Source organism: Macaca fascicularis, chromosome 11 (assembly GCF_037993035.2).
Source record: "Macaca fascicularis isolate 582-1 chromosome 11, T2T-MFA8v1.1".
Classification (NCBI taxonomy): Eukaryota; Metazoa; Chordata; class Mammalia; order Primates; family Cercopithecidae; genus Macaca; species Macaca fascicularis.
Window position 1 is genome coordinate 90,414,002 of NC_088385.1, and position 18,392 is coordinate 90,432,393.

Here is an 18,392-nt window from a genome sequence, read left to right on the forward strand (position 1 = left end):
GATCTCGGTTCACTGCAGCCTCTGCCTCTCGGGTTCAAGCAATTTTCCTGTTTCAGACTCCTGAATAGGTGGGATTGTGGGCATGTGTCAACATGCCCAGCTAATTTTTGTATTTTCAGTAGAGATGGTGTTTTACCATGTTGGCCAGGATGGTCTTGATCTCTTGATCTCGTGTCCACCTGCCTCAGCCTCCCAAAGTGCTGGGATTACAGGCATGAGCCACCGCACCCGGCCTGTAAATTCATTTTTAACAACACTCTTTAGCATCATAAAGTGCCCTTTTAGTCTCTTCTAATGCATTTTTTTGACACAAATTTGACACTTTATTTTATAATTTCCTGACTCCTTTTGTTGTTTTTAAACCACCAGAAAAATTTTGAGATTATTTTTTACAGTCTCTGAAACACTTCATATTATAGGTTTTAAAAATGTGTTTGGATTTTGCTTTTTAAAATTATTTTCTTATATCTTCTTTTTATAAACGGAAATGAATATGATTCTTCCTGGTTAGATTATGTCAATCAAACAAGTTAATGTTCTATGGCTCAGAAACAATATACATACCTTTTAAAATTATTGTTCTTTAAGTTCTGGGATACATGTGCAGAGTGTGCAGGTTTGTTACATAGGTATACATGTGCCATGGTGGTTTCTGCACCCATTAACTTGTCATCTACATTAGATATTTCTCCTAATGCTGTCCCTCCCCTAGGGCCCCTACCCCCTGATAGGGCCCAGTGTATGATGTTCTCCTCCCTGTGTCCACATGTTCTCATTGTTCAACTCCCACTTACGAGTGAGAACATGCGGTTTTGGTTTTCTGTTCTTGTGTTAGCTTACCAAGAATGATGGTTTCCAGGTTCATCCACGTCCCTGCAAAAGACATGAACTCATCCTTTTTTATGGCTGCATAGTATTCCATGGTGTATATGTGCCACATTTTCTTTATCCAGTCTATCATTGATGGGAATTTGGGTTGGTTCCAAGTCTTTGCTGTTGTGAATAGTGCTGCAGTAAACATATATGTGCATGTGTCTTTACAGTAGAATGATTTATAATCTTTTGGGTGTACACCCAGTAATGGGATTGCTGGGTCAAATGGTATTTCTGGTTCTAGATCCTTCACGAATTGCCACACTGTCTTCCACAATGGTTGAACTAATTACAATCCCACCTACAGTGTAAAAGCATTCCTATTTCTCCACATCCTCTCCAGTATCTGTTGTTTCCTGACTTTTAATGAATCCCATTCTGACTGGCATGAGATGGTATCTCATTGTGGTTTTGATTTGCATTTCTCTAATGACCAGTGATGATGTGCTTTTTTTCATGTGTTTGTTGACTGCATAAATGTCTCCTTTTGAGAAGTGTCTATTCATATCTTTCACCTACTTTTTGATGGGGTTGTTTTTTTTTTTTTTTTTTTTTTTTTTTTTTTTTTTTGTAAATTTAAGTTCTTTGTAGATTCTGGATATTAGCCCTTGGTCAGATGGATAGATTGCAAAAGTTTTGTCCCAGTCTGTAGGTTGCCGGTTCATGCTGATGATAGTTTCTTTTGCTGTGCAGAAACTCTTTAGTTTAATTAGATCCCATTTGTCTATTTTGGCTTTTGTTGCCATTGCTTTTGGTGTTTTAGTCATGAAGTCTTTGTCCATGCCTATGTCCTGAGTGGTATTGCCTAGGTTTTCTTCTAAGGTTTTTATGGTTTTAGGTCTTACACTTAAGTCTTTAATCCATCTTGAGTTAATTTTTGTTTAAGGTGTAAGGAAGTAGTCCAGTTTCAGTTTTCCGCTAGCCAGTTTTCCCAAAACCATTTATTAAATAGGGAATCCTTTCCACATTGCTTGTTTTTGTCATGTTTGTCAAAGATTAGATGGTTGCAGATGTGTGGTGTTATTTCTGAGGTCTCTGTTCTGTTCCATTGGTCTATATATCTGTTTTGCTACCAGTACCATGCTGTTTTTTCTTAAAGAGATGGGACTCATTATTTTTCCTTGGCTTGTCTGGAACTCCTTGCTTTAAGTGATCTGGCCTCTTGTGGGATTTTGCTTTTTGTTCACGCTGAAGCATCTCTCACATTTTAAATAATTTATTTGAAATCATAATTTTGGCCAAATATATTTTTGGTATGAATTTTTTCATACAGTTTTTTAAAATTATATTTTCTGTATTGGAATGTTTTTATAAAACAAGATATTTAAGATATACTTTTCTTTGAGGCTTAGAAAGAAGAGTGGCTGTTGGTTTAAGAGGAAGGCATTTATTTTTCTAGTGAATATTTACAGAATATATACTACGTGTTAATTATCCTACACTGAACAAACATAGAAGAATCCCTGTTCTATGGTGGAACTTCTTCTTTCTCAGAAGGAGTAAGGTTAGACAGTTGAATATGTAAACTACATAGTATCCTTGTGGATAAGATATGGTAAGGAACAAAAATAGAGTACAATAGAAGAAAATCATGGACACCCTAAATGGGCTAAGGATTTCCATTTTAAATCAGATGGTCATGGTAGACCACATTTAAAGGACATTTGAGAAAATCTTGAATGAGGCAAGAGGATTAGTGATATGAAAATAAGGGGAAGGGTAGTCTAGGCAGAGGGAATCCGGTGAGCCAGTTACTCTTCTGATACCTGTAAAGAGAGCATGAAAACTGGTAATTGGTGAAAATACAGATGGGATTTGGGGTAGAATGTGTTCATGCCTAGTTTTATCACAGAAATAGGAAACAGATTCATCATTTGAGGTTGAGTTGAAGATACTCGAAAATTGGTAAAACATATGAGAGTCATTGTGGGAAAGAAAATGGAAGTCAACTTAGGGATACGTAAGACTTGTGCTCAGCTGGGATTTGGGCTGGGAAGAGAATAATTTTCATTTTCAGAAGGATCATTCGGTGCCGTTGGGCAATTTTGTACAAAATGCTGTTTGGAGTCGATGTGACTGAGAAGGGGTGATATTTGTTCATTACACACTAGTAGTCTTTTGTAGGCTGTTTTATATTGCATACACTAGTGCACAGTTATTATTTTTGCATATGAGGTAGCTTAGATTCAAGCAGGGTAAGCTAGCTGATGTTAAACATACTTTCAGGTTGATTTTAGGTGATGTTTTTATATAATAAGGTAAAAATGCTAGAGGACCATGCTGATGAAAGAAAGAATGAAAAAAGTAATTATCTATACAGACAGGTGTGCCAACAGGTGATGATCCAGGAGCAGTGAAAAGGCAAAAAGTTGAAGAAGATGATGAAGAGAAGAACAAGGAAAGTTGCTTCTTCATATGTAGGTTTCAGTTGTTTTTATCACTAGGGTTTCAAGTTTTATCATGGTGAACAACAATATATACTTTATACAGTAAAATATTTAGAAACAGTTTTTTTGTATCATAGTATAAAAAAATCATAGTTGTTGTGAAATGAATTTATGTGTAATTCTTTTATACTCTTTTTTTAACTAAGGTACAGCATTAACATGAAAATCCAAGAATCTTATATTGGTGGATTTTTTAGACTCATGTCACACTTGCAGATGGAAATGCTTTTGAAAATATTTATATCAAATATTATCCCTGTGCTGCTTTCACGTGCATTGCTTATGTTGTAAATGCCATTATGGATATCTTGCAGTGGCCATAAAGTATTTGGAATGGCGTCTTTAAAGTAATGTCCAATATAAGTGATATGATTGGATAGAATTTAATATTGTGGGAGTTTAGTATTTTCTAGCCAGAGTGTAATACTCTAATCATTCACTCTTCTGTTGGAAGCAATTTTGAATGAGATCACAAATCAGATGTCATTTGGTGCACAGTATTAATGACTTACCCTCAAATTTTATATCATTATCAATAAATACACATACCATTTATGTGATACAATGCTGCTTCAGTTTTCACAGCTACATTTTTAATATCTTTTTCAATACGGTAGCATATCTCATAAAGATGCTTCAGCAAGTAAGATACAATGTAAGGTTGATAAATATGAATTATCTTAAATTTACTTGCAATGAAATTGAACAGCTGACCCAAGGTCTTAGGTTAAGAGAGGCAAGTAAATGTATTGTACAACACCATTTTTTATTTCTTTTGGGTTTGATTTTTTTCTCCATGATTTGTAATAAAATAAATTAATGGGTCAATTCTAATACTGATTAAATGAACTTGGCTCAGGCCTATAACAGGAAAGTCATAATAGCAGTCGGCTTCAGATCAAAAGCTTTAAAATACAAATGAAAGACTATTCAGGGAGAAGGGGAACTAGGCAGTGATACAGCAGGAGACTTCTTTAAATTCAAATGATTAAATGCAGGGAACAACTTTAGGATGATGCTACATGTTGATAAACATATGCACAAAGTAGGTACTATTAAATTATGGAAATACCTCACATGTAGACTGTTTTTCCATTTATTCAAATATGTGAATACCTACTACGTGACATACATTATTATCTGTTGTGGGTTGAACTGTGACCCCCACCCCCCAACCCCCAACCAAAAAAAAAGATATGTTGAAGTCTCAGCCCAGAATACCTATGAATGTGACTGTATTTGAAAATAGAATTTTTTACAGATCCAGTTAAGTTAAAGTAAGGTGATTAGGATGAGCCCCTAATCCAATATGGTTGATGGTCTTCTAATAGGAAAATCTGGACATAGATACACACAGTGAGGAGGACAGCCATGTGAAAATAGAAACAGACAAGGGAGAATGTCTCGTGACAACAGAAGTAGAGCTTGCAGTGATGCAGCTGCAAGCCAAGGAATGCCAAGGATTGACAGCTACCATTAGTAGTCAGTGAACAAGTAACTGACTTGTGAACAAGTAACTGACTTGGAGGTAAACAAGTCCTCCCCTATGAGTTTCAGAAGAAGCTTGGCCCTGATGTGCTTTTTTGACTTTTATCCTCCAGAATTGTGAGAAGATAAATTTTTGTTGTTTTAAGCCACCTAGTTTGTAGTACTGTGTTATGGCATCAGTATATTAAGAATCTAATATAGCTATTATGTATTCTGATAAGCTCTGGTAAAAAGCTAAATGGTTTGATAAATTTATAAATTAGAATGATATAATATTGAGATATAATCATATGTTTATTTATTTCAGTCTTTAAAGCTAAGACACTTTGCTAACCACCAGTGAGAAACAAAGGACTCAGGCACAGTAAGTAGAATTAGGGAACTTAAAATATTAAGAAGGAAAATAAGACATACATAAAAATCCAATATGAATGAGACTTGTACTAGATTATGACAGTGATACAGATATGTCATATTAATTTCCAGAAAGGAAGAGACTCTCCTTGACTAGAAAGGATTCAGGGAAGAGACAGCACTCGGGCTTAACCTAGAAGGATGGTTTGTGTTTGAACATACAAAGTTGGAGAGAACAGCATGAAGAGACAACCATGTAGATATAACCACTGAGACAGAAAGCACATGTGAGGTGTTAGTCACCCAGGATCTTGAGTCTATTCTATTAGGCTGGTGTAAAAGCCATTGCAGTTTTTGCCAATACATTTAATAGCAAAAAATGCAATTGCTTTTGCACCAACCTAATATTTCTTTGGCAGTGGCAAGTGCACTGGGCTGGTTTTTGACATTGAAGCCATGTTTTCCATTCCTCACCCATGGATTCAGCCTCTGAGGCAGAAGGTTTTTCTATAAGCCATGTATATCCTGAGGGCAGAGATGATAAGAGTAAAATAACTCCTTTTTTGTTTTTTGTTTTGTTTTGTTTTGTTTTTTCTTTGAAATCTTTGCTTTTGAAAGTCTGTAAACCTATGGTAGTGACAATGTTTTGATAAAACAGACTTTGAATTGTGAGAAACGTAGGCTTGAGACAAAAGTTGTACTGATTTTAATTGCTAGAAGTTTCCATGTAATATCAAGAGCTGAACCTTGTTGAAATTTGAGCCAGTAATTGATATCATAGAGTAGAAAATGAGGCTTAGACTGATTTGTGTATGGGAAGACAAACCACAAAGGAATGTGACTAGACTCTGGAAACAATAGTCTCTGAGAAGTGCCCTTTTTCCTGGTTTTTGGATCAAACCTCAAAGAGTGGAGATGATATAAACTTTGTTCGAGAAAAAATTATCCAAATACTTGTTAAGGATATTAAGGTAGACCTTTTTCAAAGGGGGGGCATTACAATAGGTGTAAAACCCATTGCAGCAGGGTCATGCAGCAGAGAGAGATTGGATTCAACTCTGACTCTAACAAGGACAGATGAGGATTTATAACCAAGGAACAAGGTTTAGGGTGGGGGAGTGGTCAGTGGATGGAAAATTACGAAGAGGAAACATCGAGGATAAGGAGGTTTCTGACTAAACAGACTTAGTAGGATTATTGCTGAAGGCAGGTCAGGGAGGTAAGATACTGAGGGTGGTTGGATACAAAGAACGAGAGACTTTTCGTAAACTGAATTGGCAAGGTTCTTGCTCAGACTGCATTCTGTAAGGATAAGAAGGGAAACCTAAGATTAGGCCTAGTCAAGCAGAGGACTCAGAGGAGTATAGCTAAACCTTTGGTTAAATGAGAGAAATTATGTCAACATCAAGGTCTGGCTTCCCACAGAGTAAATAGTGGCAAGTCTTACAGGAAAACCCACCGTCCAAAAGCGCACCTACGATTAGAGAATAGCAGTGGCTAAAGGAGATTCTTACATCAACATTCGGACAGTTTCAAAAAGTCGTGAACTCCCAAAGCTGTGAGGGAAAATAAACAACATTCCTGAGCACCCAATACCACCAAAGTTGTCAAGGGAACCAAGGTACTGAAAGAAGACTTCAGGTTGGGAAAAAGAGAATGCAGATTGTCTGGTTCTGGCAATTAACACCCAGGGTGGGGCCGTTAACTGGGTCAGTGAAGACAATGAGATCGTTGTAGACCCCCCAGAAATGAGTTTCATTTTGGTACAAACTAGAGGAGCCAGAAGATGGCATAAAGACTAAATGCCCTTCTTCTAATGCCAGGATGACATAAACCCTACTTTCCACTCCAGGTTTTAGATGAACTCAGAAGCTAAGAATCAAAACCACAATTATGTATATGTGTGTATGTTAGGGAGGTAGAATTCTGAGAGATTCACTTTTAAAAGAGAAGTAATTTAATTACTAGAAATTAGTACAATTAAACATGACTAAAATCCATGAAGTTGGGATCTTAAGAATAGTATTTCCAGTTGTAGATTATTACTCATATTTTACGTATCTGATATGTGAACTATTTTGACCACACGGCTGGTATTTCCTATGAAAGGGGTTGACATGGAGGTTACAATAAATGAGAATTTGCCCAGGGTCCTATTTTTAATCCTACTGATAAGGGGTCACAGGTAAGAAAAACGATCTTAGTCTGTTGTGTGTGTGTGTGTGTGTGTGTGTGTGTGTGTGTTTTCTGCTATAACACAATACCTCAGACTGAGCAATTTATAATAAACAGAAATTTATTTTTCACAATTCTGGAGGCTGGGATGTCCAAGATGGAGGGGCTGGCATTTGCAAAGGGCTTCTTGCTACATTTTTCCATGGCAAAAAGTAGAAGGGCAAAAAGTAGAAGGGCAAAAAGTAGAAGGGCAAAAAGAGGGCAAGAGAAAGCAAGAGGGCGAAGAATTCTTCCTTTTAGAAAGGCAACAATCCCACCCATGAAGGTGAAGTCCCCATGGTCTAATTATATCTTAAAGTTTCCATGTCTTAATGCTGTTATAATGACAATTAAATTTCAACATGAGTTTTGAAGGGGACAAATATTCTAACCCTAGAAATACCATATTTATATCAGATAGTATGCTGAATACTTTCATACTGATCTTCTATAATCTTCAGCTAACTTTTTGTTATTGGTCAGATAAGAAAACTCATTGATGTTTAATTATTTGAGATAATATAGTCAAAATTGGTGTGAGAACCTGTATTGGTCTGAGACTTTAGTTCCCCATAGTTCATTCTCACTGGGACATGTTCCATATTGCACAAACTAAATTATTTACATCAAATGGCTACAGTGGGAGGGAGGTGAGTTCTTATTTCATTGAGTTTCCTTCTCTGTAGTAGTTACGGTTTTCAATTTTGGTCACTGTGATTACATATGTTTCCTCATGCTTTTTTTGCTTGTTCTTAAACTTATTCTCTTGCCTATAAATTAGTCTTCAAGAAAAATGGTAAGTTGTGGTAAGCCTCTGCGTATGAAAATCCCACCATTATTATTATCCGAATGTGTTGAAAAGTTTCTCCTTGACAGAAGTTAAAAATGTATGCTTGCCTATATCATTTTTCAGAAGCAGTCTGGTTCTTATGTATATTCTAATACCCAAATTTAAAGAACACATTATTTGTCTGTGAAACAGAATGTATTTCTGTCAGTAAAAATTGAGCAGGTAATCCATGTTGGCTGCTGTGATCTTGCTTTCTACTGATGTCAGAATTTAGTTAATTCAGGAAAATAACCAAACATTTGTAATGACTGTATCAAAATCACAGGTGATTTTGAGTTAGAAAACATGAATGTACTCAATATGATAGTCATGTGATTAGGTCAAACAAAATACAACTATTAGTATTAATGACAAAAATGGCTGAAAAGTCACATTCCCTCAACTGTGTTTCACGTCAGCTCTTATCTTCTGACGGTAGACAGTTATGTGTCGATAGCATATTTAGAGTGTTATATTAAAATTTTATCTGAGCTGCAGTAAAGTTCAAAATATTGTAAGATAGTATAACTTTTTCTTGGGAGAAAAATACAAAGATATAAGTGAGTAAATGTTTTTATTACTAGTAAAATAATTTTAGAGTTTGATCTTTTGAAAACTAAAGCCAGGATAGATTTTCTTATACTATACTTATTATTTTTGGTAAGATAAATGTAATTTTATATTAAGGAGAAATCTTTATATATTTTTGACATTCATGCTTTAATTTTGAACAGCTTGTTTGGTAAAGAACTCTTATTTTTATATAAAGAAAAATTCCTAAATGGCTTATGTGATTATCTGTTTCTATGCAGAAATATTAAACATTTGGTGGTAATTATGCAAAATAACCTGAATGAAAGTATTCAGAAAGGCTAAGTCTAGCTTGCTGTGTTCATCACAGAAGAAATATTGGTTGAATGCTCTTTTTGGTACATAATCTTTCAGTCTCATTATTTCCTTTGTTGAAGTTCTGCCTTTAATGAATAAATATGTAGAATATCCTTTTCACATTTATGTAGCCTTAGAACTTGTCTATTAAGATATTTCTCAAATTTTCAAACTGCTGCAAAGTTATTTTTTACAACTTGCATTTTGCTACTTTTGGTAAATATTAAAATCTGACATTACCTTTCAGTAAATGCTTGAGTTAGTATGTTCTAAACCGGGAGAAAAATAATTCAATAGACATACTATATTTCTAGAAATTGTGCAAGCTCAAAACCCTCTATTCCCTGACTTAAAATCATTGTCCAATCTTTATTTGTAGGGCTGGAGTTCTTCCATGACTCATTGCAGGGTGAGTCGCCGCAGCAGGTGTGGTTCAAGGGAGCAGAATGAGTCAGATGTGGGAAAACAAGATCAGTACAAGGGAGTAATGTCTAACACCAGTTGTGAAAGGTGAGTATAAGGCCATCAACAGTACATTAACTGTGTGAGAAGGAATCAAGTTGATCATATTAGAGAGCACAAAAGAGTAAGGAAACACTAAGTCTTGGCCATGAACATGGTAAGGAAGTCAAGATCATTTTCAGTGGGTTCTAATTTTGAGATCCATGTCAATGAGATCACAGGCAGGTTTGGGATAGAAATCTTCAAAATGCTATATAAAGCCTCAAATTCTACAATGATAAGTGACTATTCTTTTACAATATTTATTTTGCTATTTTGGCTTTGTGTATCATGCTTGTATATATTTTCCCTAATTAAGTTTTGGAATTGCATTTTTTTCCTTTGCAAAAAATCTCTGAATGACAGGGGTAGGCTATACAGTAGGAACTGAGATTAGCTACTATATGTCACAGAGGTAAGCTACTGTCAGTGAGTCATTACTTTGTGCACAACTATTTGAAGCTATCTCAATTAGAAAATTGGCTCATGGTCACTAATAAGTTTATTTTGTTTGCCAAGAAAATGTAAAATCTTCTAAGATCACCACATGTAAATTATCTTGGTCATTTGTTAAGTGAATAATTCTGAGATTCCCAAGAATTGACTCTAATGTGTGAAATGACAGGTTACTGGAGAAGTTGATTCATTGGCAATTAGAGAGTATTCCTGAACTGCTGAGTCCAATTCAGATTATGTAAAATAAATAATCAAACCAAACTAACGTAATTTTGACTCCATTTATTCTTTATTCAGTAAGCATGCGCTATTTTTCATGACCATGGTATTTATAATATTTTGAGTTATTCATAGCATGCTTAATACCTGAATATTTCATGGGAGCCCAGCTAGAAAATTTAATGTTAGAAACTTAAGCTAGATTTTTAAATTGAAAATATATCTCCAATTTATATGAGTAACGAATGCTTTAAAAATGATTTAGTTACCCTCTTAATAATTTTTCAATTATTATATATTCAAATTCCCATAAGATATAATTTATGGTTCTTCCTGGACTGTTCATCTTTTTAATTGAACTTGTAAATAGAAGTTCATTTCTTCAGCTAATAGCAAACAATGGGATATAAATAATGGCACACAGCAATCCCTGAAAGATACTATTTCTTAACTTATTAATATATAGTGAGATTTTTCCAGTGCCCAAGCTACTACTTGTTTCATGTTGGTACTTTCAGAGCTCAGATGCAATGTGGTGAAATTTATTCTTTAGTATATCCATTTATTTTGTTATGCAATATGTATTGAGCAGTAATAGGCATTGACACAATTGTTAGATATTAGAACTTTAAAACAAATAGAAGGTTCCAAAGAGTATATAGCACAGTGAAGTGAGTTATCACTGTGTTACAAGCTAACAGGTATTACATTATACTAACAGCTAACATTTATTGAGCATTAAGCAGTTATGTGTATTAACTCATTTATTCCTTGTAATAACCCAAAAATGTGGACCTTTTTATTATGATCCTTATCATACAGATGAGAACAGTCAGTCATAGAGAGAGCAATGAGCTTAAAGGTACACCACTAGTAAATACCAGAGCCAGTATGTGAGCCCAGGAAGTCTAGCTCCAATGTCCATGCTTTAATCCAATACATAAGGAAGAAAATGCACAGGATGCAGTTAGAGCACAGAGAAAATCCATGTCAGATGGCTGTTCTGGTGAAGGGATAAGAAGAAAAGCTCTGGGGCTGATGGAAACCGCCTGCATAATAGCATGAGGAATACAGTCTGTGTGTTTGAGGGCAGTAAGAAGTTCTGTGGGGTTGATTAGAAGTGTTCATGTGGGAAATAGAACTGGGATCTTAGGGGAAGCGTCAGAACATGGTGGACTTTAGAATCTAAGAAATTTGAACTTTATTCTGCAAGTTGTGGGGAACTATTGAAATATTTTAAGGGCTTTAAGAAAGGCAGCAATATGATGATAATTGCCTTTTGGAAAGGTCATCCTGGCGGATGTATTGAAGTGCTGGTTAGGAGACAGTTGATGGAAACCAGGCCAGAGTTGATGAGAATGCAAACAAAAATAGTGATATGGTAGAGAAAAGGAGACAAAGGCATAGGTTGAGTACTTTTCATATCTAAAATGGCTATCAGTTAATATGCACTTTCTATGTGCATTTTACTTGGCACTGTATATACGTACTCTCACATAATCCCAAGTACTTCTATGAGAGTTATTTCATTATTGATGTTTTATAATGAGGTAAATGAAGACTTAGAGTGGTTAAGTAGCCTACCAAAGGTTATATAGTTAGTCAGTGAGAGGTTCAGGAGTTCAGATCTATGGATTGTACTCTTTCTAGTCTGTGTGATATTGTTAGCCATGAGATTGTTTAAGGATACCTGGTAGAAAAATGCTAAATCAGAAATATGAATCAATCTAGATTAAGATTCATGTTTCTGTTATCCATGTGAATTATGATGTCATTCACCAAAATATGGAGAAGATACATTCTTTATTTCTTAAAAAAATAAACGGGATGTGTATGCAGAACATGCAGGTCTGTTACATGGATATACATGTGCCATGGTGATTTGCTGCCCCTATTGACACATCCTCTAAGTTCCCTCCCCTTACCCCCGACCAGGCCCTGGTGTGTGTTGTTCCCCTGTGTCCATGTGTTCTCATTGTTCGACTCCCACTTATGAGTGAAAACATGCAGTGTTTGGTTTTCTGTTCCTGCGTTAGTTTGCTGAGAATGATGGCTTCCAGCTTCATCCATGTCCTTGCAAAGGACATGATCTCATTCCTTTATATGGATGCATAGTATTTCATGGGATATATGTACCATATTTTCTTAACCCAGTCTATAATTGATGGATGTTTGGGTTGGTTCCATGTCTTTGCTATTGTAAATAGTGTTGCAGTAAACATATATGTGTGTGTGTCTTTGTAGTAGAATGATCTATATTCCTTTGGGTATATACCCAGTAATGGGGTTGTTGGGTCAAATGGTATTTCTGGTTCTACATCCGTGAGGAATCACCATACTGTCTTCCACAATAGTTGAACTAATTTACATTCCCACCCACAGTGTAAAAGCGTTCCTATTTCTCCACAGCCTCGCCAGCATCTATTGTTTCCTGACGTTTTAATAATCGCCATTCTGTGGTTTTGATTTGCATTTCTCTGATAATTAGTGATGAGCTTCTTTTTGCATGTTCGTTGGCTGTGTAAGTATTCTTTTGAGAAGTGTCTCTTCATATACTTTGCCCACTTTTTGATGGGGTTGTTGTAAATTTGTTTACTTTGTAGGTTGGATGTTCACTCTGATGATAGTTTTTTTTGCTGTGCAGAAGCTCTTTAGTTTAGTTAGATCCCATTTGTCAATTTTGGCTTTTGGAGTTTTTGTCATGAAGTTCTTGTCCACGCCTATGTCCTGAATGATATTGCCTGAGTTTTCTTCTAGGGTTTTAAAGGTAAATTCTAACAAAATTTTCTCAAAAGAGACATTTATAACTGCTGTATTCATTTCTTATACTTCATTTTTCAAACTCTGATCTGGTATCAGGCTCCTCAACTCCATCATAAAAACTCTTCATGGGATTAGCAATTACCTTCTGTCTCTAAATTTAAAGATTGTTTTTAATACTTTTCTTAGTCTGCTTCTCAGTAGCACTCAGCACTATTTTCTACTTTCTTGCATCAAAACATTCTTAGTATTGTTGCAAAAAAAATTCAAATATTTGATTTTCTCCCAACCTCTTTGTATATTGTTCAGGTCTATCAGTCTGAAGCACTAAATAGTGAAGTTACTTAAACTTAGTTATATAACCTCTCCTCTCCTAATCTATTTTCTTTCACCTTCATGACTTCATTTATTACCTGTAGAGAGGTAACAGACACAATTAATCAGGCCTTTTCTGTGATATTTATTCTTGGCAATCTCAATGGCATTCCAAATACAGGAGATTCAAAAAAATAAATTCATGACATTCTCTCTCAATTCTAGTCCTTTTTTACTCTCTGTGAATGACACTGCATTCTATTTATATAAGAAAGGAACTTAGCAGTCATCATGGATACAGTATTCTCCCCTACCTACTGAATCTAAACCACTACCAATTCTTGTCAATTGTATTTGCTAAGTATTTCTCAAGTCAGATAGTTGGCCAACACAGCATTCCCTGCTATGTTCATTGTTAGCATGGGATTCTCCATAGACTGTAAACAAGTTTCCCCAATCTTCCCTAAAATTTTCCTTTAACTCATTCTCCATACTGTATTGGAGATTTATTTGACAAAAGTACATTTAGGATCTTATTCCTCTTCTACTTAATGCCATTTAACATGATGCAAATTGCCAATAGGTTCCAGAATTCTTATCATGGCCTTCAGTGCCCTGCATCATATAATCTCTACCTTCTGCTTGTACCATTGTTCTATTCTTATACAGTCCTAATGCTCTTCTTCCTATCTTTTGTACATGTTGCTCCTTTTCCTTGGAAGACTTTTTATTTTCTATTCATTGTACAGTTTTCAGTTTCCATATCACTTCCTCTAGTAATGTTTCTCTGACCTCCTTATGCCAAATCACTCTATTCAAGAGCCTTATAACATTTTCTCCGTTAGTTTTCTACTTTCGTAATTTTATATTTTTGTAACCATCAATTGACCAATACCTGTACCCTTTCTTATGTATCTCCCCATTCTTACCTATGATGGAAACTGGATCCTGGTCTGGTCACTGTTGTTTCCTGAGAATCTTGTATTGCTCAACACTTGATAAGTATTCAATTAACTTAATCTTTATGATGATCTGATATAATCCTTGTAACAAGTGTTCATTGTACAAATGAAGACAATGTTACTCTAGCGTGTAAGTCATAACCTCTCTAAACTTCTGTGAATACTCAATTTTAGTTTTATAGTGAAGCAAGTCCCTTTATGTTCAAACTCCCCAGTAATTTGCAGAAATTTCAATGACTAAGAGCTGGGCTGTTCAATATAGAAGTCTCTAATAACATGTAAGTGTTAAATATAAATTAATTAAAATAAGAATAAAAATGCAGGTCCTCAGTTGCACTAGCTACATTGTATGGGCTCAAATAGCTATATATGGCTAGGGGTTACCATATCAAACAGCATAGGTATAGAATGTTGTCATCATAGGAAACTGCATTGGATAGCACTGCTTTAAGGAAAGATCATTCTTTGTTGAAATTTTAGTTCTCTAATTGACACATTAATATAAAATGGGAATAGATTAGATTTGCAGATCAAAACTGGATTTACAGATTCAGTTTTCTTGAACATTTTAAACCTAAAAAAATGCTATTATACAAAGTCTGTCTTCTCTTTTTGAATAAAATTCTGTGCCAAATTTCACAACACAAAGATTTGTGTGAATATTTGGGAGAGGGACTTTGTGTGCATGTACAATTTTGTGTACATATTCATGCTTAAAGGTAATGTAATCAGATTTTTAAATATTTTACAGGTTAAATCAGAAGTAGTAGTTATAAGAGGGAAGATATTTTGGGAAGGTTATATTAATGTACAAAGGACTCAGAAAAGGCCAGGGAAGGCAACTGGAAAAGAGAAAAAAAGGAAAATAACTTCAACTTCAGCCGATTTGAAAAAAAAAAAAAATTAAGCACATTGGATTAAATATATTTCTTCCAAACATATTTAGGTCTGATCTGGGGAAGGGAGGCCTTCCTAGACAAGGATTCTTTGATGCTCTTCCCTTTGACTTTGAATTGCCTAGTAACTTCAAAGAAATGGCCTAAAATTGTTCTCATTCCCTCTTTATTAATTTAAAGTTTCCCCTATGGTTTTTATAATGAACAATGCTTTTCTTTGTCTTGCCAAAATCCTTAAAAACAATAAACACAACTAGACATCTCTCTCAAACTCAGACAGAAACAAAACAAACTCTTTAGCTGAATACTTATTTTTTTTTCCATCCAGGATGAGAAGGGTTTTTCTATTTTTATTTTTTAATGAGGCATAAAAGGAGATACTTCTAGTCCCACACACAGTGAAACCAAAATCACAGATAAATTGTTTCATTCAAACTTCAATTCAGCCTTTAAAATACGTTATCTAAATGGCATGGATAATTTTCAGATTATTTGATATCCTCTCTAATCAAATAATATAGTTTGTAGTGCAATGACAATGGTAGACTTATAGTTCCTAACACCTTGAACTTTGCAAGTCATTCTGACTGCTCCCCAATATGGAAAATTTATTAAGAGGAAGTATGCAGAGCACATGACACCACGAGTGTCATACAACTTTTATTATTAAAAATGAAATTCTATAGTTGCAGAAACATTTTTAATAGACATATATTTTTATTAAAATATAAACATGGCTAGAGTAGTTCACAAACACTATTGACAAATCCTAAGTTAACCCAGCAGAATATCATCTCTTCCTCTTGAAAATGCACAGAATCACATTCTGATTAAAGAGGGGTGTAACACAGTTAAGCAATATGTGTTGAAGTCAGATAGGTCTGGGTTCAAATCTTCATACCATTATTTAACATCTTGGATAGTTACTTAACTTCTAGTTCTATTTCTTTGTTCATAAATGGAGATAGAAATCCTGTATTTCACATTGTTGTGAGAACAGGTACACAGTGTACATTGTAAAGCCTATGTTGCATACAAGTTGGCCATCTTTATAATGTTATCATCATGGTCATCATAAATATAGCCTCTCCCTTTTCCCCATGTAGGTAAGAATTCTGTTGGTAATTGTTGATGTTGCCTTATTCATCTCGTTATCCTTAAAACATAAAATAATTTATATATTCTGTTCAACAGTCTTTGGGTTTAATTGTCACTATTAAAAGCCATTTGTTTTATTCACCTTTCCTCAGAGATTCTTCTTATAGTTTGTTGATTAAAAATCTCTGATGTAAGGATGAAAATATATTAAGAATATATATCCTCAACTTGATATGCTCTTCATGAGAGCGGTACCTTAATTGTGTGCTCGTGCTTACCATAGTGTTCTGTACATCCTAGTACTTCATGCAGTTTTGTTAAATTGTTTTCTTTAAACAGCTCCATCACTAATATTCCTAATTCAGTTAATAATTTCTTTGTCACAATACACTCATGGCCATCCTTTTTTTTTTTTTTTTTCTCCTCACTCTTACCCAAAATCCAATCAGAATTTAAGCTGCATCAATTTTCTTCTGACAAATGTTCTGTTTCCACTATTCTCTACTTTGTTTAACTGCCTAGTGCTTGAGAGTAAGGATTTGGTAATGTTTTAAAATCCATTTTACTTCTTCACTCCTTCCTTTGGACTGTTTTGCATTCCACTCATGTATCTGGATCAAGACTCACTCTTGCTTCTCTTTTATTATTTTACAAGTCACTACATCGGAGTCTTTTTTCTGGCTCTTCATTTCCTTGACCTCTACATATAGTGGTGGCCCAAGACTCAATCTCCAGTCCTTTATTACTGTTTACTCTTCAGGTGACCTCAATTGACTTTTGGGGTTTAAATACCATCTATGTCCTGGTGATACTCACATATAGATCTCTGATCAAGATCTCACCCTAAACTCCAGGTTTGTGTATTCAATTGCCTAGACAATTTTATACTTAGATATCGAATAGGCATCTTAATACATTACATTGACATCCAAAGTACTTTTCACTGACAATCTAGATATACAGTACAACTACATTTTATTTGCTTATTCTCTGTATTTTACTACTAAAATATAAGCATTGTGAGGTAGAGATGCTGTCTCTTTCATTTTCCTCTTATTGCAGAACGGTGCCTAGAAGATGGCAGTACTTCACGCATATAATGTTGAATGAAGAAATGAATCAGTCAATACTATATATTCTTTATTTTAATTTTCTTTATTTTAATGTTCTTTCAGTATATATTCTGAAAATTGATTAAATGTCCACTTTTCAGATTGAGTTCCCTGGAAGCACAGTCTGAGCTAAAGATTAATGGTAAAAAACTCTTATGGCGCCATACTCTCAGGGTAAACTCCTGGGAGGTGAGTGAAGAAAGCAGGATTAGATGAAAAAACAAGTTAGTCTGTGACCCTAAGAAGATATGGCACTGTAGAATTGTCCAGAAATGGGGCCAGGATAAGGGGATTATTTATAACCTGCATCAAGGAGACATTCAAAGCAAGTTGTTTTGGAGGAGGAGGCAATGTTGAAATAAAGGTGATCTCTGCCTGGGTCTCGGCTATATGCTATTAGCTTCCTACTTACACAGTATCTGAAGGAACAAGTGTTTTAGTACCAAGAGGCTCCACAGTATCCACTGTTAACAAAATGAAAAAAGAGTTTCCAAACTGTATGAAGAGATTATAATGACGCACATGATGAATAAAAATGCATCTTATTCAGTGAGACATTAAAGAAGTTCATCAAAGAAGGTAGAAAAGCAAGTAGAGCAGAACCTGAAAGATATGTAGGATTTTTAAACAGCAGGTGTTCAAGTAAAGACAAGTTTATGTACAAATGAAATAGAGCAATTAGAAAAAGCCCTGAAAATAGATGGCTGTCTTCCTTTCTTCTTGAGATAGCGTCTCGCTCTGTCACCCAGGCTGTAGTGCAGTGGCGCAACCTTGGCTCACTGCAAGCTCTGTCTCACGGGTTCACGCCATTCTCCTGCCTCAGCCTCCTGAGTAGCTGGGACTACAGGCGCCCACCACCACGCCTGGCTAATTTTTTGTATTTTTAGTAGAGATGGGGTTTCACCATGTTAGCCAGGATGGTCTCAATCTACTGACCTCTTAATCTGCCCCCTCGACCTCCCAAAGTGCTGGGATTACGG